This window comes from Lithobates pipiens, unplaced genomic scaffold, assembly GCF_037356315.1.
Source record: "Lithobates pipiens isolate NorthernLeopardFrog02 unplaced genomic scaffold, aLitPip1_a1.2 Scaffold_76, whole genome shotgun sequence".
NCBI classification, from domain to species: Eukaryota; Metazoa; Chordata; class Amphibia; order Anura; family Ranidae; genus Lithobates; species Lithobates pipiens.
In genome coordinates this window covers 1,148,472-1,171,825 of record NW_027507899.1, presented here as the reverse complement: position 1 = coordinate 1,171,825, position 23,354 = coordinate 1,148,472, and the positions used below count along the sequence as shown (strand labels likewise).

Here is a 23,354-nt window from a genome sequence, read left to right as displayed (position 1 = left end):
GTGAAGTAATTGGGGAGATCTGAGGGGTGAAGGTGCAGGTATTATGTGATCTGAGGGGTGAAGGTGCAGGAATTGGGGTGATCTGGAGGGTGAAGGTGCAGGAATTGGGGAGATCTGAGGGGTGAAGGTGCAGGATTCAGGGTGATCTGAGGGGTGCAGGTGCAGGAATCGGGGTGATCTGAGGGGTGAAGGTGCAGGAATTGTGGAGATCTGAGGGGTGAAGGTGCAGGAATTGGGGAGATCTGAGGGATGAAGGAATTGGGGTGATCTGAGGGGTGAAGGTGCAGGAATTGGGGTGATCTGGGAGGTGAAGGTGCAGGAATTGGGGTGATCTGAGTGGTGAAGGTGCAGGAATTGGGGTGATCTGAGTGGTGAAGGTGCAGGAATTGGGGAGATCTGAGGGGTGAAGGTGCAGGAATTGTGGAGATCTGAGGGGTGAAGGTGCAGGATTTGGGGTGATCTGAGGGGTGAAGGTGCAGGTATTGGGTGATCTGAGGGGTGAAGGTGCAGGAATTGGGGTGATCTGAGGGGTGAAGGTGCAGGAATTGGGGTGATCTGAGGGGTGAAGGTGCAGGAATTGGGGAGATCTGAGGGGTGAAGGTGCAGGAATCGGGGAGATCTGAGGGGTGAAGGTGCAGGTATTGGGTGAATTGAGGGGTGAAGGTGCAGGAATTGGTATGATCTGAGGGGTGAAGGTGCAGGAATTGGGGAGATCTGAGGGATGAAGGAATTGGGGTGATCTGAGGGGTGAAGGTGCAGGAATTGGGGTGATCTGGGGGGTGAAGGTGAAGGAATTGGGGTGATCTGAGGGGTGAAGGTGCAGGAATCGGGGAGATCTGAGAGGTGAAGGTGCAGGAATTGGGGTGATCTGAGGGGTGGAGGTGCACGAATTGGGGAGATCTGAGGGGTGAAGGTGCAGGAATTGGGGAGATCTGAGGGGTGAAGGTGCAGGAATCGGGGAGATCTGAGGGGTGAAGGTGCAGGAATTGGGGTGATCTGAGGTGTGAAGGTGCAGGTATTGGGTGATCTGAGGGGTGAAGGTGCAGGAATTGGGGTGATCTGGGGGGTGAAGGTGCAGGAATTGGGGAGATCTGAGGGGTGAAGGTGAAGTAATTGGGGAGATCTGAGGGGTGAAGGTGCAGGAATTGGGGAGATCTGAGGGGTGAAGGTGAAGTAATTGGGGAGATCTGAGGGGTGAAGGTGCAGGTATTATGTGATCTGAGGGGTGAAGGTGCAGGAATTGGGGTGATCTGGGGGGTGAAGGTGCAGGAATTGGGGAGATCTGAGGGGGGGAGGTGCAGGAATTGGGGAGATCTGAGGGGTGAAGGTGAAGTAATTGGGGAGATCTGAGGGGTGAAGGTGCAGGTATTATGTGATCTGAGGGGTGAAGGTGCAGGAATTGGGGTGATCTGGAGGGTGAAGGTGCAGGAATTGGGGAGATCTGAGGGGTGAAGGTGCAGGAATTGGGGAGATCTGAGGGGTGAAGGTGCAGGAATTGGGGAGATCTGAGGGGTGAAGGTGAAGGAATTGGGGAGATCTGAGGGGTGAAGGTGCAGGAATCAGGGTGATCTGAGGGGTGAAGGTGCAGGAATCGGGGTGATCTGAGGGGTGAAGGTGCAGGAATTGGGGTGATCTGAGGGGTGAAGGTGCAGGAATTGGTTTGATCTGAGGGGTGAAGGTGCAGGAATTGGGGAGATCTGAGGGATGAAGGAATTGGGGTGATCTGAGGGGTGAAGGTGCAGGAATTGGGGTGATCTGAGGGGTGAAGGTGCAGGAATTGGGGAGATCTGAGGGGTGAAGGTGAAGTAATTGGGGAGATCTGAGGGGTGAAGGTGCAGGTATTATGTGATCTGAGGGGTGAAGGTGCAGGAATTGGGGTGATCTGGGGGGTGAAGGTGCAGGAATTGGGGAGATCTGAGGGGGGGAGGTGCAGGAATTGGGGAGATCTGAGGGGTGAAGGTGAAGTAATTGGGGAGATCTGAGGGGTGAAGGTGCAGGTATTATGTGATCTGAGGGGTGAAGGTGCAGGAATTGGGGTGATCTGGAGGGTGAAGGTGCAGGAATTGGGGAGATCTGAGGGGTGAAGGTGCAGGAATTGGGGAGATCTGAGGGGTGAAGGTGCAGGAATTGGGGAGATCTGAGGGGTGAAGGTGAAGGAATTGGGGAGATCTGAGGGGTGAAGGTGCAGGAATCAGGGTGATCTGAGGGGTGAAGGTGCAGGAATCGGGGTGATCTGAGGGGTGAAGGTGCAGGAATTGGGGTGATCTGAGGGGTGAAGGTGCAGGAATTGGTTTGATCTGAGGGGTGAAGGTGCAGGAATTGGGGAGATCTGAGGGATGAAGGAATTGGGGTGATCTGAGGGGTGAAGGTGCAGGAATTGGGGTGATCTGAGGGGTGAAGGTGCAGGAATTGGGGTGATCTGAGGGGTGAAGGTGCAGGAATTGGGGAGATCTGAGGAGTGAAGGTGCAGGAATCAGGGAGATCTGAGGGGTGAAGGTGCAGGTATTGGGTGAATTGAGGGGTGAAGGTGCAGGAATTGGTTTGATCTGAGGGGTGAAGGTGCAGGAATTGGGGAGATCTGAGGGATGAAGGAATTGGGGTGATCTGAGGGGTGAAGGTGCAGGAATTGGGGTGATCTGGGGGGTGAAGGTGAAGGAATTGGGGTGATCTGAGGGGTGAAGGTGCAGGAATCGGGGAGATCTGAGAGGTTAAGGTGCAGGAATTGGGGTGATCTGAGGGGTGGAGGTGCACGAATTGGGGAGATCTGAGGGGTGAAGGTGCAGGAATTGGGGAGATCTGAGGGGTGAAGGTGCAGGAATCGGGGAGATCTGAGGGGTGAAGGTGCAGGAATTGGGGTGATCTGAGGTGTGAAGGTGCAGGTATTGGGTGATCTGAGGGGTGAAGGTGCAGGAATTGGGGTGATCTGGGGGGTGAAGGTGCAGGAATTGGGGAGATCTGAGGGGTGAAGGTGAAGTAATTGGGGAGATCTGAGGGGTGAAGGTGCAGGAATTGGGGAGATCTGAGGGGTGAAGGTGAAGTAATTGGGGAGATCTGAGGGGTGAAGGTACAGGTATTATGTGATCTGAGGGGTGAAGGTGCAGGTATTGGGGTGATCTGGGGGGTGAAGGTGCAGGAATTGGGGAGATCTGAGGGGTGAAGGTGAAGTAATTGGGGAGATCTGAGGGGTGAAGGTGCAGGAATTGGGGAGATCTGAGGGGTGAAGGTGAAGTAATTGGGGAGATCTGAGGGGTGAAGGTGCAGGTATTATGTGATCTGAGGGGTGAAGGTGCAGGAATTGGGCTGATCTGGGGGGTGAAGGTGCAGGAATTGGGGAGATCTGAGGGGTGGAGGTGCAGGAATTGGGGAGATCTGAGGGGTGAAGGTGAAGTAATTGGGGAGATCTGAGGGGTGAAGGTGCAGGTATTATGTGATCTGAGGGGTGAAGGTGCAGGAATTGGGGTGATCTGGAGGGTGAAGGTGCAGGAATTGGGGAGATCTGAGGGGTGAAGGTGCAGGAATTGGGGAGATCTGAGGGGTGAAGTTGCAGGAATTGGGGAGATCTGAGGGGTGAAGGTGCAGGAATTGGGGAGATCTGAGGGGTGAAGGTGAAGTAATTGGGGAGATCTGAGGGGTGAAGGTGCAGGAATCAGGGTGATCTGAGGGGTGAAGGTGCAGGAATTGGGGAGATCTGAGGGGTGAAGGTGAAGTAATTGGGGAGATCTGAGGGGTGAAGGTGCAGGTATTGGGGGTGATCTGAGGGGTGAAGGTGCAGGAATTGGTGTGATCTGAGGGGTGAAGGTGCAGGAATTGGGGAGATCTGAGGGGTGAAGGTGCAGGAATCGGGGTGATCTGAGGGGTGCAGGTGCAGGAATCGGGGTGATCTGAGGGGTGAAGGTGCAGGAATTGTGGAGATCTGAGGGGTGAAGTCGCAGGAATTGGGGAGATCTGAGGGATGAAGGAATTGGGGTGATCTGAGGGGTGAAGGTGCAGGAATTGGGGAGATCTGAGGGGTGAAGGTGCAGGAATCGGGGTGATCTGAGGGGTGCAGGTGCAGGAATCGGGGTGATCTGAGGGGTGAAGGTGCAGGAATCGGGGTGATCTGAGGGGTGAAGGTGCAGGAATTGGGGAGATCTGAGGGGTGAAGGTGAAGTAATTGGGGAGATCTGAGGGGTGAAGGTGCAGGTATTATGTGATCTGAGGGGTGAAGGTGCAGGAATTGGGGTGATCTGGGGGGTGAAGGTGCAGGAATTGGGGAGATCTGAGGGGTGGAGGTGCAGGAATTGGGGTGATCTGAGGGATGAAGGAATTGGGGTGATCTGAGGGGTGAAGGTGCAGGAATTGGGGAGATCTGAGGGGTGAAGGTGCAGGAATCGGGGTGATCTGAGGGGTGCAGGTGCAGGAATCGGGGTGATCTGAGGGGTGAAGGTGCAGGAATCGGGGTGATCTGAGGGGTGAAGGTGCAGGAATTGGGGAGATCTGAGGGGTGAAGGTGAAGTAATTGGGGAGATCTGAGGGGTGAAGGTGCAGGTATTATGTGATCTGAGGGGTGAAGGTGCAGGAATCGGGTTGATCTGAGGGGAGAAAGTGCAGAAATCGGGGAGATCTGAGGGGTGGAGGTGCAGGAATCGGGGAGATCTGAGGGGTGAAGGTGCAGGATTCGGGGTGATCTGGGGGGGTGAAGGTGAAGGAATTGGGGTGATCTGAGGGGTGAAGGTGCAGGAATTGGGGTGATCTGGGGGGTGAAGGTGAAGGAATTGGCGTGATCTGAGGGGTGAAGGAATTGGGGTGATCTGAGGGGTGAAGGTGCAGGAATTGGGGTGATCTGGGGGGTGAAGGTGAAGGAATTGGGGTGATCTGAGGGGTGAAGGTGCAGGAACTGGGGTGATCTGAGGGGTGAAGGTGCAGGAATTGGGGTGATCTGAGGGGTGGAGGTGCAGGAATTGGGGTGATCTGAGGGGTGAAGGTGCAGAAATCGGGGAGATCTGAGGGGTGGAGGTGCAGGAATCGGGGAGATCTGAGGGGTGAAGGTGCAGGATTCGGGGTGATCTGGGGGGTGAAGGTGCAGGAATCGGGGTGATCTGAGGGGTGAAGGTGCAGAAATCGGGGAGATCTGAGGGGTGAAGGTGCAGGATTCGGGGTGATCTGGGGGGTGAAGGTGAAGGAATTGGGGTGATCTGAGGGGTGAAGGTGCAGGAATTGTGGTGATCTGGAGGGTGAAGGTGCAGGAATTGGGGAGATCTGAGGGGTGAAGGTGCAGGAATTGGGGAGATCTGAGGGATGAAGGAATCGGGGAGATCTGAGGGGTGAAGGTGCAGGAATCGGGGAGATCTGAGAGGTGAAGGTGCAGGAATTGGGGTGATCTGAGGGGTGGAGGTGCAGGAATTGGGGAGATCTGAGGGGTGAAGGTGCAGGAATTGGGGAGATCTGAGGGGTGAAGGTGCAGGAATCGGGGAGATCTGAGAGGTGAAGGTGTAGGAATTGGGGTGATCTGAGGGGTGAAGGTGCAGGTATTGGGGGTGATCTGTGGGGTGAAGGTGCAGGAATTGGGGAGATCTGAGGGGTGAAGGTGCAGGAATTGGGGTGATCTGAGGGGTGAAGGTGCAGGAATTGGGGAGATCTGAGGGGTGAAGGTGCAGGAATCGGGGAGATCTGAGGGGTGAAGGTGCAGGTATTGGGTGATTTGAGGGGTGAAGGTGCAGGAATTGGTTTGATCTGAGGGGTGAAGGTGCAGGAATCGGGTTGATCTGAGGGGAGAAAGTGCAGAAATCGGGGAGATCTGAGGGGTGGAGGTGGTGGAGGTGCAGGAATCGGGGAGATCTGAGGGGTGAAGGTGCAGGATTCGGGGTGATCTGGGGGGTGAAGGTGAAGGAATTGGGGTGATCTGAGGGGTGAAGGTGCAGGAATTGGGGTGATCTGGGGGGTGAAGGTGAAGGAATTGGGGTGATCTGAGGGGTGATCTGAGGGGTGAAGGTGCAGGAATTGGGGTGATCTGAGGGGTGAAGGTGCAGGAATTTGGGAGATCTGAGGGGTGAAGGTGCAGGAATCGGGTTGATCTGAGGGGAGAAAGTGCAGAAATCGGGGAGATCTGAGGGGTGGAGGTGGTGGAGGTGCAGGAATCGGGGAGATCTGAGGGGTGAAGGTGCAGGATTCGGGGTGATCTGGGGGGTGAAGGTGAAGGAATTGGGGTGATCTGAGGGGTGAAGGTGCAGGAATTGGGGTGATCTGGGGGGTGAAGGTGAAGGAATTGGGGTGATCTGAGGGGTGATCTGAGGGGTGAAGGTGCAGGAATTGGGGTGATCTGGGGGGTGAAGGTGAAGGAATTGGGGTGATCTGAGGGGGGAAGGTGCAGGAATTGGGGTGATCTGAGGGGTGAAGGTGCAGGAATTGCGGTGATCTGATGGGTGGAGGTGCAGGAATTGGGGACATCTGAGGGATGAAGGAATTGGGGTGATCTGAGGGGTGAAGGTGCAGGAATTGGGGTGATCTAGGGGGTGAAGGTGCAGGAATTGGGGTGATCTGAGTGGTGAAGGTGCAGGAATTGGGGTGATCTGAGTGGTGAAGGTGCAGGAATCGGGGTGATCTGAGGGGTGAAGGTGCAGGAATTGTGGAGATCTGAGGGGTGAAGGTGCAGGAATTGGGGAGATCTGAGGGGTGAAGGTGCAGGAATCGGGGAGATCTGAGAGGTGAAGGTGTAGGAATTGGGGTGATCTGAGGGGTGGAGGAGCAGGAATTGGGGAGATCTGAGGGGTGAAGGTGCAGGAATTGGGGTGATCTGAGGGGTGAAGGTGCAGGTATTGGGTGATCTGAGGGGTGAAGGTGCAGGAATTGGGGTGATCTGAGGGGTGAAGGTGCAGGAATCGGGGTGATCTGAGGATTGAAGGTGCATGAATCGGGGTGATCTGAGGGGAGAAAGTGCAGGAATTGGGGAGATCTGAGGGGTGAAGGTGCAGGAATCAGGTTGATCTGAGGGGAGAAAGTGCAGAAATCGGGGAGATCTGAGGGGTGGAGGTGCAGAAATCGGGGAGATCTGAGGGGTGAAGGTGCAGGATTCGGGGTGATCTGGGGGGTGAAGGTGCAGGAATTGGGGTGATCTGGGGGGTGAAGGTGAAGGAATTGGGGTGATCTGAGGGGTGAAGGAATTGGGGAGATCTGAGGGGTGAGGGTACAGGAATTGGGATGATCTGAGGGGTGATGGAATTGGGGAGATATGAGGGGTGAGGGTACAGGAATTGGGATGATCTGAGGGGTGAAGGAATTGGGGAGATCTGAGGGGTGTAGGAATTGGGGTGACCCGAAGGGTGAAGGTGCAGGAATTGGGGTAATCTGAGGGTTGAAGGTGCAGGAATCGGGATGATCTGAGGGATGAAGGAATTGGAGTGATCTGGGGGTGAAGGTGCAGAAATCGGGGTGATCTGAGGAATGAAGGTGCATGAATCGGGGTGATCTGAGGGGAGAAAGTGCAGGAATTGGGGAGATCTGAGGGGTGAAGGTGCAGGAATCGGGGTGATCTGAGTGGTGAAGGTGCAGGAATTGGGGAGATCTGAGGGGTGAAGGTGCAGGAATCGGGATGATCTGAGGGGAGAAAGTGCAGAAATCGGAGAGATCTGAGGGGTGGAGGTGCAGAAATCGGGGAGATCTGAGGGGTGAAGGTGCAGGATTCGGGGTGATCTGGGGGGTGAAGGTGAAGGAATTGGGGTGATCTGAGGGGTGAAGGTGCAGGAATTGGGGTGATCTGGGGGGTGAAGGTGAAGGAATTGGGGTGATCTGAGGGGTGAAGGAATTGGGGAGATCTGAGGGGTGAGGGTACAGGAATTGGGATGATCTGAGGGGTGATGGAATTGGGGAGATATGAGGGGTGAGGGTACAGGAATTGGGATGATCTGAGGGGTGAAGGAATTGGGGAGATCTGAGGGGTGTAGGAATTGGGGTGACCCGAGGGGTGAAGGTGCAGGAATTGGGGTGATCTGAGGGGTGAATGTGTAGGAATTGGGGTGACCTGAGGGGTGAAGGTGTAGGAATTGGGGTGATATGAGGGGTGAAGGTGCAGGAATTTGGGTGATCTGGGGGTGAAGGTGCAGGAATTGGGGTGATTTGGGGGTGAAGGTGCAGGAATTGGGGAGATATGAGGGGTGAAGGTGCAGGAATTGGGGTGATATGAGGGGTGAAGGTGCAGGAATTTGGGTGATCTGGGGGTGAAGGTGCAGGAATTGGGGTGATCTGGGGGTGAAGGTGCAGGAATTGGGGAGATATGAGGGGTGAAGGTGCAGGAATTGGGGTGATCTGAGGGGTGAAGGTGCAGGAATTGGGGTGATCTGGGGTGAAGGTGCAGGAATTGGGGAGATCTGAGGGGTGAAGGTGCAGGAATTGGGGAGATCTGAGGGGTGAAGGTGCAGGAATTGGGGTGACCTGAGGGGTGAAGGTGCAGGAATTGGGGTGACCTGAGGGGTGAAGGTGCAGGAATTGGGGTGATCTGAGGGGTGAAGGTGTAGGAATTGGGGTGACCTGAGGGGTGAAGGTGTAGGAATTGGGGTGATCTGAGGGGTGAAGGTGCAGGAATTGGGGTGATCTGGGGGTGAAGGTGCAGGAATTGGGGTGATCTGGGGTGAAGGTGCAGGAATTGGGGAGATCTGAGGGGTGAAGGTGCAGGAATTGGGGAGATCTGAGGGGTGAAGGTGCAGGAATTGGGGTGACCTGAGGGGTGAAGGTGCAGGAATTGGGGTGACCTGAGGGGTGAAGGTGCAGGAATTGGGGTGATCTGAGGGGTGAAGGTGTAGGAATTGGGGTGACCTGAGGGGTGAAGGTGTAGGAATTGGGGTGATCTGAGGGGTGAAGGTGCAGGAATTGGGGTGATCTGGGGGTGAAGGTGCAGGAATTGGGGAGATCTGAGAAGTGAAGGTGCAGGAATTGGGGTGACCTGAGGGGTGAAGGTGCAGGAATTGGGGTGATCTGAGGGGTGAAGGTGTAGGAATTGGGGTGACCTGAGGGGTGAAGGTGCAGGAATTGGGGTGATCTGAGGGGTGAAGGTGCAGGAATTGGGGTGATCTGGGGGTGAAGGTGCAGGAATTGGGGAGATCTGAGAAGTGAAGGTGCAGGAATTGGGGTGATCTGGGGGTGAAGGTGCAGGAATTGGGGAGATCTGAGAAGTGAAGGTGCAGGAATTGGGCTGATCTGAGGGGTGAAGGTGCAGGAATTGGGGTGATCTGAGGGGTGAAGGTGCAGGAATTGGGGTGATCTGGGGTGAAGGTGCAGGAATTGGGGAGATCTGAGGGGTGAAGGTGCAGGAATTGAGGTGTTCTGAGGGGTGAAGGTGCAGGAATTGGGGTGATCTGGGGGTGAAGGTGCAGGAAATGGGGAGATCTGAGAAGTGAAGGTGCAGGAATTGGGGTGACCTGAGGGGTGAAGGTGCAGGAATTGGGGTGATCTGGGGGTGAAGGTGCAGGAATTGGGGAGATCTGAGGGGTGAAGGTGCAGGAATTGGGGAGATCTGAGGTGTGAAGATGAAGGAATTGGGGTGATCTGAGGGGTGAAGGTGCAGGAATTGGAGTGATCTGGGGGTGAAGGTGCAGGAATTGTGGTGATCTGACGGGTGAAGGTGCAGGAATTGGGGTGACCTGAGGGGTGAAGGTGCAGGAATTGGGGTGATCTGAGGGGTGAAGGTGTAGGATTTGGGGTGACCTGAGGGGTGAAGGTGTAGGAATTGGGGTGATCTGAGGGGTGAAGGTGCAGGAATTGGGGTGATCTGGGGGTGAAGGTGCAGGAATTGGGGAGATCTGAGAAGTGAAGGTGCAGGAATTGGGGTGACCTGAGGGGTAAAGGTGCAGGAATTGGGGTGATCTGAGGGGTGAAGGTGCAGGAATTGGGGTGATCTGGGGGTGAAGGTGCAGGAATTGGGGAGATCTGAGAAGTGAAGGTGCAGGAATTGGGGTGACCTGAGGGGTGAAGGTGCAGGAATTGGGGTGATCTGAGGGGTGAAGGTGTAGGAATTGGGGTGACCTGAGGGGTGAAGGTGTAGGAATTGGGGTGATATGAGGGGTGAAGGTGCAGGAATTTGGGTGATCTGGGGGTGAAGGTGCAGGAATTGGGGTGATCTGGGGGTGAAGGTGCAGGAATTGGGGAGATATGAGGGGTGAAGGTGCAGGAATTGGGGTGATCTGAGGGGTGAAGGTGCAGGAATTGGGGGGATCTGGGGGTGAAGGTGCAGGAATTGGGGAGATATGAGGGGTGAAGGTGCAGGAATTGGGGTGATCTGAGGGGTGAAGGTGTAGGAATTGGGGTGACCTGAGGGGTGAAGGTGCAGGAATTGGGGTGACCTGAGGGGTGAAGGTGTAGGAATTGGGGTGATCTGAGGGGTGAAGGTGCAGGAATTGGGGTGATCTGGGGGTGAAGGTGCAGGAAATGGGGAGATCTGAGAAGTGAAGGTGCAGGAATTGGTGTGACCTGAGGGGTGAAGGTGCAGGAATTGGGGTGATCTGAGGGGTGAAGGTGTAGGAATTGGGGTGACCTGAGGGGTGAAGGTGTAGGAATTGGGGTGATCTGAGGGGTGAAGGTGCAGGAATTGGGGTGATCTGAGGGGTGAAGGTGCAGGAATTGGGGTGATCTGGGGGTGAAGGTGCAGGAATTGGGGAGATATGAGGGGTGAAGGTGCAGGAATTGGGGTGATCTGAGGGGTGAAGGTGCAGGAATTGGGGTGATCTGGGGTGAAGGTGCAGGAATTGGGGAGATCTGAGGGGTGAAGGTGCAGGAATTGGGGAGATCTGAGGGGTGAAGGTGCAGGAATTGGGGTGACCTGATCGGTGAAGGTGCAGGAATTGGGGTGACCTGAGGGGTGAAGGTGCAGGAATTGGGGTGATCTGAGGGGTGAAGGTGTAGGATTGGGGTGACCTGAGGGGTGAAGGTGTAGGAATTGGGGTGATCTGAGGGGTAAAGGTGCAGGAATTGGGGTGATCTGAGGGGTGAAGGTGCAGGAATTGGGGTGATCTGGGGGTGAAGGTGCAGGAATTGGGGAGATATGAGGGGTGAAGGTGCAGGAATTGGGGTGATCTGGGGTGAAGGTGCAGGAATTGGGGAGATCTGAGGGGTGAAGGTGCAGGAATTGAGGTGATCTGAGGGGTGAAGGTGCAGGAATTGGGGTGATCTGGGGGTGAAGGTGCAGGAAATGGGGAGATCTGAGAAGTGAAGGTGCAGGAATTGGGGTGACATGAGGGGTGAAGGTGCAGGAATTGGGGTGATCTGGGGGTGAAGGTGCAGGAATTGGGGAGATCTGAGGGGTGAAGGTGCAGGAATTGGGGAGATCTGAGGTGTGAAGATGAAGGAATTGGGGTGATCTGAGGGGTGAAGGTGTAGGAATTGGGGTGATCTGAGGGGTGAAGGTGCAGGAATTGGGGTGATCTGGGGGTGAAGGTGCAGGAATTGGGGAGATCTGAGAAGTGAAGGTGCAGGAATTGGGGTGACCTGAGGGGTGAAGGTGCAGGAATTGGGGTGACCTGAGGGGTGAAGGTGTAGGAATTGGGGTGATCTGAGGGGTGAAGGTGCAGGAATTGGGGTGATCTGGGGGTGAAGGTGCAGGAAATGGGGAGATCTGAGAAGTGAAGGTGCAGGAATTGGTGTGACCTGAGGGGTGAAGGTGCAGGAATTGGGGTGATCTGAGGGGTGAAGGTGTAGGAATTGGGGTGACCTGATCGGTGAAGGTGCAGGAATTGGGGTGACCTGAGGGGTGAAGGTGCAGGAATTGGGGTGATCTGAGGGGTGAAGGTGCAGGAATTGGGGTGATCTGAGGGGTGAAGGTGCAGGAATTGGGGTGATCTGGGGGTGAAGGTGCAGGAATTGGGGAGATATGAGGGGTGAAGGTGCAGGAATTGGGGTGATCTGGGGTGAAGGTGCAGGAATTGGGGAGATCTGAGGGGTGAAGGTGCAGGAATTGAGGTGATCTGAGGGGTGAAGGTGCAGGAATTGGGGTGATCTGGGGGTGAAGGTGCAGGAAATGGGGAGATCTGAGAAGTGAAGGTGCAGGAATTGGGGTGACATGAGGGGTGAAGGTGCAGGAATTGGGGTGATCTGGGGGTGAAGGTGCAGGAATTGGGGAGATCTGAGGGGTGAAGGTGCAGGAATTGGGGAGATCTGAGGTGTGAAGATGAAGGAATTGGGGTGATCTGAGGGGTGAAGGTGTAGGAATTGGGGTGATCTGAGGGGTGAAGGTGCAGGAATTGGGGTGATCTGGGGGTGAAGGTGCAGGAATTGGGGAGATCTGAGAAGTGAAGGTGCAGGAATTGGGGTGACCTGAGGGGTGAAGGTGCAGGAATTGGGGTGATCTGAGGGGTGAAGGTGCAGGAATTGGGGTGATCTGGGGGTGAAGGTGCAGGAATTGGGGAGATCTGAGAAGTGAAGTTGCAGGAATTGGGGTGACCTGAGGGGTGAAGGTGCAGGAATTGGGGTGATCTGAGGGGTGAATGTGTAGGAATTGGGGTGACCTGAGGGGCGAAGTTGTAGGAATTGGGGTGATATGAGGGGTGAAGGTGCAGGAATTTGGGTGATCTGGGGGTGAAGGTGCAGGAATTTGGGTGATCTGGGGGTGAAGGTGCAGGAATTGGGGAGATATGAGGGGTGAAGGTGCAGGAATTGGGGTGATCTGAGGGGTGAAGGTGCAGGAATTGGGGAGATCTGAGGGGTGAAGGTGCAGGAATTGGGGTGATCTGAGGGGTGAAGGTGCAGGAATTGGGGGGATCTGGGGGTGAAGGTGCAGGAATTGGGGAGATATGAGGGGTGAAGGTGCAGGAATTGGGGTGATCTGAGGAGTAAAGGTGCAGGAATTGGGGTGATCTGGGGTGAAGGTGCAGGAATTGGGGAGATCTGAGGGGTGAAGGTGCAGGAATTGGGGAGATCTGAGGGGTGAAGGTGCAGGAATTGGGGTGACCTGAGGGGTGAAGGTGCAGGAATTGGGGTGACCTGAGGGGTGAAGGTGCAGGAATTGGGGTGACATGAGGGGTGAAGGTGCAGGAATTGGGGTGATCTGGGGGTGAAGGTGCAGGAATTGGGGAGATCTGAGGGGTGAAGGTGCAGGAATTGGGGAGATCTGAGGTGTGAAGATGAAGGAATTGGGGTGATCTGAGGGGTGAAGGTGCAGGAATTGGGGTGATCTGAGGGGTGAAGGTGCAGGAATTGGGGTGATCTGGGGGTGAAGGTGCAGGAATTGGGGAGATATGAGGGGTGAAGGTGCAGGAATTGGGGTGATCTGAGGGGTGAAGGTGCAGGAATTGGGGTGATCTGGGGTGAAGGTGCAGGAATTGGGGAGATCTGAGGGGTGAAGGTGCAGGAATTGGGGAGATCTGAGGGGTGAAGGTGCAGGAATTGGGGTGACCTGATCGGTGAAGGTGCAGGAATTGGGGTGACCTGAGGGGTGAAGGTGCAGGAATTGGGGTGATCTGAGGGGTGAAGGTGCAGGAATTGGGGTGATCTGGGGGTGAAGGTGCAGGAATTGGGGAGATCTGAGGGGTGAAGGTGCAGGAATTGGGGAGATCTGAGGTGTGAAGATGAAGGAATTGGGGAGATCTGAGGGGTGAAGGTGCAGGAATTGAGGTGATCTGAGGGGTGAAGGTGCAGGAATTAGGGTGATCTGGGGGTGAAGGTGCAGGAAATGGGGAGATCTGAGAAGTGAAGGTGCAGGAATTGGGGTGACATGAGGGGTGAAGGTGCAGGAATTGGGGTGATCTGGGGGTGAAGGTGCAGGAATTGGGGAGATCTGAGGGGTGAAGGTGGAGGAATTGGGGTGACATGAGGGGTGAAGGTGCAGGAATTGGGGTGATCTGAGGGGTGAAGGTGCAGGAATTGGGGTGATCTGGGGGTGAAGGTGCAGGAATTGGGGAGATCTGAGAAGTGAAGTTGCAGGAATTGGGGTGACCTGAGGGGTGAAGGTGCAGGAATTGGGGTGATCTGAGGGGTGAATGTGTAGGAATTGGGGTGACCTGAGGGGTGAAGTTGTAGGAATTGGGGTGATATGAGGGGTGAAGGTGCAGGAATTTGGGTGATCTGGGGGTGAAGGTGCAGGAATTGGGGTGATCTGGGGGTGAAGGTGCAGGAATTGGGGAGATATGAGGGGTGAAGGTGCAGGAATTGGGGTGATCTGAGGGGTGAAGGTGCAGGAATTGGGGTGATCTGGGGGTGAAGGTGCAGGAATTGGGGAGATCTGAGGGGTGAAGGTACAGGAATTGGGGAGATCTGAGGTGTGAAGATGAAGGAATTGGGGTGATCTGAGGGGTGAAGGTGCAGGAATTGGAGTGATCTGGGGGTGAAGGTGCAGGAATTGTGGTGATCTGACGGGTGAAGGTGGAGGAATTGGGGTGACCTGAGGGGTGAAGGTGCAGGAATTGGGGTGATCTGAGGGGTGAAGGTGTAGGAATTGGGGTGATCTGAGGGGTGAAGGTGCAGGAATTGGGGTGATCTGAGGGGTGAAGGTGCAGGAATTGGGGTGATCTGGGGGTGAAGGTGCAGGAATTGGGGAGATATGAGGGGTGAAGGTGCAGGAATTGGGGTGATCTGAGGGGTGAAGGTGCAGGAATTGGGGTGATCTGGGGTGAAGGTGCAGGAATTGGGGAGATCTGAGGGGTGAAGGTGCAGGAATTGGGGAGATCTGAGGGGTGAAGGTGCAGGAATTGGGGAGATCTGAGAAATGAAGGTGCAGGAATTGAGGTGACCTGAGGGGTGAAGGTGCAGGAATTGGGGTGATCTGAGGGGTGAAGGTGTAGGAATTGGGGTGACCTGAGGGGTGAAAGTGTAGGAATTGGGGTGATCTGAGAGGTGAAGGTGCAGGGATTGGGGTGATCTGAGAGGTGAAGGTGCAGGAATTGGGGTGATCTGAGGGGTGAAGGTGCAGGAATTGGGGTGATCTGGGGTGAAGGTGCAGGAATTGGGGAGATCTCAGGGGTGAAGGTGCAGGAAATGGGGAGATCTGAGAAGTGAAGGTGCAGGAATTGGGGTGACCTGAGGGGTGAAGGTGTAGGAATTGGGGTGACCTGAGGGGTGATGGTGTAGGAATTGGGGTGATCTGAGGGGTGAAGGAATTGGGTTGATCTGAGGGGGTGAAAGAATTGGGGTGACCTGAGGGGTGAAGGTGCAGGAATTGGGGTGACCTGAGGGGTGAAGGTGCAGGAATTGGGGTGACCTGAGGGGTGAAGGTGCAGGATTTGGGGTGATCTGAGGGGTGAAGGAATTGGGGAGATCTGAGGGGTGAGGGTACAGGAATTGGGGTGATCTGAGGGGTGAAGGAATTGGGGAGATCTGAGGGGTGAGGGTACAGGAATTGGGGTGATCTGAGGGGTGAAGGAATTGGGGAGATCTGAGGGGTGTAGGAATTGGGGTGACCCGAGGGGTGAAGGTGCAGGAATTGGGGTAATCTGAGGGTTGAAGGTGCAGGAATCGGGATGATCTGAGGGATGAAGGAATTGGAGTGATCTGGGGGTGAAGGTGCAGGAATTGGCGAGATCTGAGGGGTGAAGGAATTGGGGTGATTTGAGGGGTGAAGGTGCAGGAATTGGGGTGATCTGAGGGGTGAAGGAATTGGGGTAATCTGGGGGTGAAGGTGCAGGAATTGGGGTGATGTGAGGGGTGAAGGTACAGGATTTGGGGTGATCTGAGGGGTGAAGGGATTTGGGGTGATCTGAGGGGTGAAGGTTCAGGATTTGGGGTGATCTGAGGGGTGAAGGTACAGGAATTGGGGTGGTCTGAGGGGTGAAGGAATTGGGGTGATCTGGGGGTGAAGGTGCAGGAATTGGGGTGATCTGGGGTGAAGGTGCAGGAATTGGGGTGATCTGAGGGGTGAAGGTTCAGGATTTGGGGTGATCTGACGTGTGAAGGTGCAGGAATTGGGGTGATCTAACGGGTGAAGGAATTGGGGTGTTCTGGGGGTGAAAGTGTAGGAATTGGGGTGATGTGAGGGGTAAAGGTGCAGGATTTGGGGTGATCTGAGGGGTGAAGGAATTGGGGTGATCTGAGGGGTATAGGAATTGGGGTGATCTGAGGGGTGAAGGAATTGGGGTGATCTGAGGGGTATAGGAATTGGGGTGATCTGAGGGGTGAAGGTGCAGGATTTGGGGTGATCTGAGGGGTAAAGGTTCAGGATTTGGGGTGATCTGAGGGGTATAGGATTTGGGGTGATCTGAGGGGTGAAAGAATTGGGGTGATCTGAGGGGTGAAGGAATTGGGGTGATCTGAGGGGTATAGGAATTGGGGTGATCTGAGGGGTGAAGGTGCAGGATTTGGGGTGATCTGAGGGGTAAAGGTTCAGGATTTGGGGTGATCTGAGGGGTGAAGGTTCAGGAATTTGGGTGATCTGAGGGGTGAAGGTGCAGGAATTGGGGTGATCTGAGGGGTGAAGGTGCAGGAATTGGGGTGATCTGGGGGTGAAGGTGCAGGAATTGGGGAGATATGAGGGGTGAAGGTGCAGGAATTGGGGTGATCTGAGGGGTGAAGGTGCAGGAATTGGGGTGATCTGGGGTGAAGGTGCAGGAATTGGGGAGATCTGAGGGGTGAAGGTGCAGGAATTGGGGAGATCTGAGGGGTGAAGGTGCAGGAATTGGGGAGATCTGAGAAATGAAGGTGCAGGAATTGAGGTGACCTGAGGGGTGAAGGTGCAGGAATTGGGGTGATCTGAGGGGTGAAGGTGTAGGAATTGGGGTGACCTGAGGGGTGAAAGTGTAGGAATTGGGGTGATCTGAGAGGTGAAGGTGCAGGGATTGGGGTGATCTGAGAGGTGAAGGTGCAGGAATTGGGGTGATCTGAGGGGTGAAGGTGCAGGAATTGGGGTGATCTGGGGTGAAGGTGCAGGAATTGGGGAGATCTCAGGGGTGAAGGTGCAGGAAATGGGGAGATCTGAGAAGTGAAGGTGCAGGAATTGGGGTGACCTGAGGGGTGAAGGTGTAGGAATTGGGGTGACCTGAGGGGTGATGGTGTAGGAATTGGGGTGATCTGAGGGGTGAAGGAATTGGGTTGATCTGAGGGGGTGAAAGAATTGGGGTGACCTGAGGGGTGAAGGTGCAGGAATTGGGGTGACCTGAGGGGTGAAGGTGCAGGAATTGGGGTGACCTGAGGGGTGAAGGTGCAGGATTTGGGGTGATCTGAGGGGTGAAGGAATTGGGGAGATCTGAGGGGTGAGGGTACAGGAATTGGGGTGATCTGAGGGGTGAAGGAATTGGGGAGATCTGAGGGGTGAGGGTACAGGAATTGGGGTGATCTGAGGGGTGAAGGAATTGGGGAGATCTGAGGGGTGTAGGAATTGGGGTGACCCGAGGGGTGAAGGTGCAGGAATTGGGGTAATCTGAGGGTTGAAGGTGCAGGAATCGGGATGATCTGAGGGATGAAGGAATTGGAGTGATCTGGGGGTGAAGGTGCAGGAATTGGCGAGATCTGAGGGGTGAAGGAATTGGGGTGATTTGAGGGGTGAAGGTGCAGGAATTGGGGTGATCTGAGGGGTGAAGGAATTGGGGTAATCTGGGGGTGAAGGTGCAGGAATTGGGGTGATGTGAGGGGTGAAGGTACAGGATTTGGGGTGATCTGAGGGGTGAAGGGATTTGGGGTGATCTGAGGGGTGAAGGTTCAGGATTTGGGGTGATCTGAGGGGTGAAGGTACAGGAATTGGGGTGGTCTGAGGGGTGAAGGAATTGGGGTGATCTGGGGGTGAAGGTGCAGGAATTGGGGTGATCTGGGGTGAAGGTGCAGGAATTGGGGTGATCTGAGGGGTGAAGGTTCAGGATTTGGGGTGATCTGACGTGTGAAGGTGCAGGAATTGGGGTGATCTAACGGGTGAAGGAATTGGGGTGTTCTGGGGGTGAAAGTGTAGGAATTGGGGTGATGTGAGGGGTAAAGGTGCAGGATTTGGGGTGATCTGAGGGGTGAAGGAATTGGGGTGATCTGAGGGGTATAGGAATTGGGGTGATCTGAGGGGTGAAGGAATTGGGGTGATCTGAGGGGTATAGGAATTGGGGTGATCTGAGGGGTGAAGGTGCAGGATTTGGGGTGATCTGAGGGGTAAAGGTTCAGGATTTGGGGTGATCTGAGGGGTATAGGATTTGGGGTGATCTGAGGGGTGAAAGAATTGGGGTGATCTGAGGGGTGAAGGAATTGGGGTGATCTGAGGGGTATAGGAATTGGGGTGATCTGAGGGGTGAAGGTGCAGGATTTGGGGTGATCTGAGGGGTAAAGGTTCAGGATTTGGGGTGATCTGAGGGGTGAAGGTTCAGGAATTTGGGTGATCTGAGGGGTGAAGGTGCAGGATTTGGGGTGATCTGAGGGGTGAAGGAATTGGGGTGATCTGAGGGGTGAAGATGCAGGAATTGGGGTGTTGTGAGGGGTGAAGGTGCAGGAATTGGGGTGATCTGGGGGTGAAGGTGCAGGAATTGGGGAGATCTGAGGGGTGAAGGTGCAGGAATTGAGGTGATCTGAGGGGTGAAGGTTCAGGAATTGGGGTGATCTGAGAGGTGAAGGTGCAGGAATTGGGGAGATCTGAGAAGTGAAGGTGCAGGAATTGGGGTGATCTGAGAAGTGAAGGTGCAGGAATTGGGGTGATCTGAGGGGTGAAGGTGCAGAAATCTGGGAGATCTGAGGGGTGAAGGTGCAGAAATCGGGGTGATCTGAGGGGTGAAGGTGCAGGAATCGGGGTGATCTGAGGGGTGAAGGTGCAGGAATTGGGGTGTTCTGAGGGGTGAAGGTGCAGGAATTTGGGTGATCTGAGGGGTGAAGGTGCAGGAATTGGGGTGATCTGGGGGGTGAAGGTGCAGCAATTGGGGTGATCTGAGGGGTGAAAGTGCAGGAATTGGGGTGATCTGGGGGGTGAAGGTGCAGCAATTGGGGTGATCTGGGGGGTGAAGGTGCAGGAATTGGGGAGATCTGAGGGGTGAAGGTGCAGGAATTGGGGATATCTCAGGGGTGAAGGTGCAGGAATTGGGGAGATCTGAGAAGTGAAGGTGCAGGAATTGGGGTGACCTGAGGGGTGAAGGTGCAGGAATTGGGGTGATCTGAGGGGTGAAGGTGTAGGAATTGGGGTGACCCGAGGGGTGATGGTGTAGGAATTGGGGTGATCTGAGGGGTGAAGGAATTGGGTTGATCTGAGGGGGTGAAAGAATTGGGGTGACCTGAGGGGTGAAGGTGCAGGAATTGGGGTGACCTGAGGGGTGAAGGTGCAGGAATTGGGGTGACCTGAGGGGTGAAGGTGCAGGATTTGGGGTGATCTGAGGGGTGAAGGAATTGGGGAGATCTGAGGAGTGAGGGTACAGGAATTGGGGTGATCTGAGGGGTGAAGGAATTGGGGAGATCTGAGGGGTGAGGGTATAGGAATTGGGGTGATCTGAGGGGTGAAGGAATTGGGGAGATCTGAGGGGTGTAGGAATTAGGGTGACCCAAGGGGTGAAGGTGCAGGAATTGGGGTGATCTGAGGGTTGAAGGTGCAGGAATCGGGATGATCTGAGGGATGAAGGAATTGGCGAGATCTGAGGGGTGAAGGAATTGGGGTAATCTGGGGGTGAAGGTGCAGGAATTGGGGTGATGTGAGGGGTGAAGGGATTTGGGGTGATCTGAGGGGTGAAGGTTCAGGATTTGGGGTGATCTGAGGGGTGAGGGTCTTGGAATTGGGGTGGTCTGAGGGGTGAAGGAATTGGGGTTATCTGGGGGTGAAGGTGCAGGAATTGGGGTGATCTGGGGGTGAAGGTGCAGGAATTGGGGTGATCTGAGGGGTGAAGGTTCAGGATTTGGGGTGATCTGAGGTGTGAAGGTGCAGGAATTGGGGTGGTCTAACGGATGAAGGAATTGGGGTGTTCTGGGGGTGAAAGTGCAGGAATTGGGGTGATGTGAGGGGTAAAGGTGCAGGATTTGGGGTGATCTGAGGGGTGAAGGAATTGGGGTGATCTGAGGGGTATAGGAATTGGGGTGATCTGAGGGGTGACAGTGCAGGATTTGGGGTGATCTGAGTGGTGAAGGTTCAGGAATTTGGGTGATCTGAGGGGTGAAGGTGCAGGATTTGGGGTGATCTGAGGGGTGAAGGAATTGGGGTGATCTGAGGGGTGAAGGTGCAGGAATTGGGGTGATCTGAGGGGTGAAGGTGCAGGATTTGGGGAGATCTGAGGGGTGAAGTTTCAGGATTTGGGGTGATCTGAGGGGTGAAGGTGCAGGAATTGAGGTGATCTGAGGGGTGAAGGAATTGGGGTGATCTGAGGGGTGAAGGAATTGGGGTGATCTGAGGGGTGAAGGAATTGGGGTGATCTGAGGGGTGAAGGAATTGGGGTGATCTGAGGGGTGAAGTTGCAAAGCTGAACATTTAGTTTTTGCTATTAAGTCATTTCCAGGATTTCCTATGTAAAGGTTCCTTGTCGTGATGGACGGTGTTATTGTGACATTTTGCCGTCACTGTAGATTTCTCAGAAAACATTTTTCGGCACACTGGTTGCCTATCCTCGGGATGGTGTGAAATGTTTTCTCTCATTCAGTGTTTCTCACATTAGTGACGGTTATGGACCATCTCTATATATATTTTTATATACTGTAGTTATGAGCTTCAGGTCCAGTATGAGTTGAACACAACCTGAGCCTGGCTGTCATTTGACAAAAAAAAGGGAACCCAAATGCCCAGATTTGGCCGGTTCTCCTTCCTGGACCTTGTTTTGGTGGACATTCCTCAGCCAGAAGACCACCGTTTAGTGGCAGTACCTCTAATACCCCTGGAGGAAGGTTCACGCCCTCCGTGCCCGCATGGTTCTGTTTGTAATGTTGGATGGTGGTCCAGTCATGGCCATACTTGGTCAATGACATCACCCAGGAGTGAAGATAGTCAGGCGCGGCAGGTCTTCCTTGCTTTGGGTCACCATTGGTGGGCATTGCTTATGGTGATTGACGGTTTACATTGCTGGACGACGGTATTGACATTGAATGTATATCTCGGTATATACTTTATTCTAAGGTCTGTGTGTTTTTATTTACTATTTTGGTGACCCAGTTCTCAATCATGTAGGGGGGGAGGTGTATATCTGGTGGCCCCATGCTCTAAAAGGAGCTTAGACATTTCAATAGGTCTCCCCTGCAACCCCCTCATCCATTGGGTCAGGTGTGTGCTGAATCAACATGGAGACAAGGTGCCTTACCGGGCAACTTCTTGTACGACACCCCCTCAGTGTTGAGGGCATCTGGCTTGGTATGGTTCAGGAAGAAGGGGGCCACATGTTTGCCGCCCCATCCTTTCCTAGCCAGCCAAGCAGTGTGCCCGGATAAGGACCTGGTATGGAATTTGAGAGAGACCCCAATTTTTTTTTGCTTCTTTTCCATGGGACCCCCCTCAAAATCCATATCAAGCGCTTATCCAAGCATGTAGGAAAGTGGAGGGTGATGAGGGTGTGTCTCTACCATGGTAAACCATACCAGGCCACATGCCCATACCATTGGGAGGGCGACTTACAAGGAAGACCCCCTTCCATGGCACCTTGTCCCATTGTGGAGGACACGTCAAATCCAAGGCAGTTCACTCATCACTACATATACAGTATAGAAATACACGGACACCTACTGTGTGTCTATATCTATAGAGAGATAGATAGATAGATGGATAGATGGATAGATGGATAGATGGATAGATGGATAGATAGATAGATGGATAGATAGATAGATGGATAGATAGATAGATAGATAGATAGATAGATAGATAGATAGATAGATAGATAGATAGATAGATAGATAGATAGATAGATAGATAGATAGATAGATAGATAGATAGATAGATAGATAGATAGATAGATAGATAGATAGATGTATATAGAGATATACGGACACTATATATAGTAGAGATGCACCGATACCATAATTAGTACAAGTACCGATACTTTTTTTTTTAGTACTCGCCGATACGGATGAGCGATCCCTACCGCAAATGTTTTATTTTCACTTCAGATCTCAGCAACGGTACAAAGCATTGAAAAGTTATTTACAAATGAAATAAATAAATATATATTTTTTGAATTTAGCTCTTTTTCCATGTGAGATGTGTAAATACATGTTAATATATATGTGTAAAAATCTTCACTAACAAAGCAAACAAAAAAATTTAATTGTTTATCGTTTATAAAATAAATGTGAACAAAAGAAAAGAAAAAGCAGGAAAATAATAATATCATGGAGGAGAGTGGGGAGTAAATGAAGGGTTATTAAGGGGTTAAGCAGAGGAACATTTGCTCATCCCTTTGATCTGCAGATGAAAAAACAGAAATATACAAAAAGAAACAATGTTTCTTTTTATTTCAGTGTTTCAGGGCTGAGCAATGTTGTTGTTGTTTTTTTCTTGACAGCTGCAATTACCGGACTCCTTCCACACCGGGGAGACCCGCCGGCAGATCAAAGAGCCGAGCCTGAAAGTATCGGGGCCATTTGAACGAGTACCGATAATTGTGGAAATGCTCTTCACCAATACCGATACTAGTATCAGTGCAACTCTAATATATAGTATATATACCATACATACACACACACACACACATGTACACATATATAAATACACTCATCTGTCAACTTACAATATTGGTGATTTTGTGTCTTGTTTGTATTGTCAATGGCTCCTCTGCTTGGTTTGTCAGCGGCCCCTTTGCTTGTAGTATCAGTGGCCCCTCTGCTCAGGATATCAGTGGCCCCTCTACTCAGGATGTCAATGACCCCTCTGCTTGGTTTTTCCAGTGGTCCCAATACTCAGAGTGTCAGTGGCTCCTCTGATCAGGATCTCAGTGGCCCCTCTGCTCAGGATCTCAGTGGCCCCTCTTTTTGGGTTTTTTCCAGTTGCCCCTCTGATCAGGATCTCAGTGGCCCCTCTTCTTGGTTCTTCCAGTGGCCCCTCTGATCAGGATCTCAGTGGCCCCTCTGCTCAGGATCTCAGTGGCCCCTCTGATCAGGATCTCAGTGGCCCCTCTTCTTGGTTCTTCCAGTGGCCCCTCTGCTCAGGATCTCAGGTGCTCCTCTGGCCGAGTCGTCACCTCTATTCAGAAAATGTTATGCTCCTTCCTCATCTTGGTGGAAGTTGTTACTTTTTCCCAGGACTGACACTTTCTCTTTCTGCTCGGAATATGAAATAAACTCACATTTGGTGAAATTTATCTCTTATAGGAAACCAGAAGGAGAAGTTGAGATGAGGAAGTCTCTGATGGAGGATGGGGCGGTGAGTGAAAATGACCGCAGATTGGGAGGAATTCACAGGAACAGCGCCGAGCAGCGCCTCCGATTCACACTCCACACAATATAATGACAGGTCCTCTTCATAAGCAGCTCAACTGCCTGTATAATCAACACAGAATTGGTGTTTTTTCTTATATTTCTTTTTTTCAAATATTTTTGATTAAATTTTT

The 23,354-nt window shown here is 53.4% G+C and overlaps 1 protein-coding gene across 1 annotated transcript in view; it reads right to left on the bottom strand.

The window, feature by feature from the left end:
• Nucleotides 1-23,080, bottom strand: part of LOC143959458 (hemicentin-1-like) — a gene marked incomplete at its 3' end in the record, with an annotated part of 230,754 nt that extends 207,674 nt beyond the window's left edge. Inside the window, exon 1 of the mRNA XM_077468111.1 lies at nt 22,536-23,080. The remainder of the gene's footprint in view (nt 1-22,535) is intronic.
• Between the last annotated feature and the right edge of the window lie 274 nt (nt 23,081-23,354).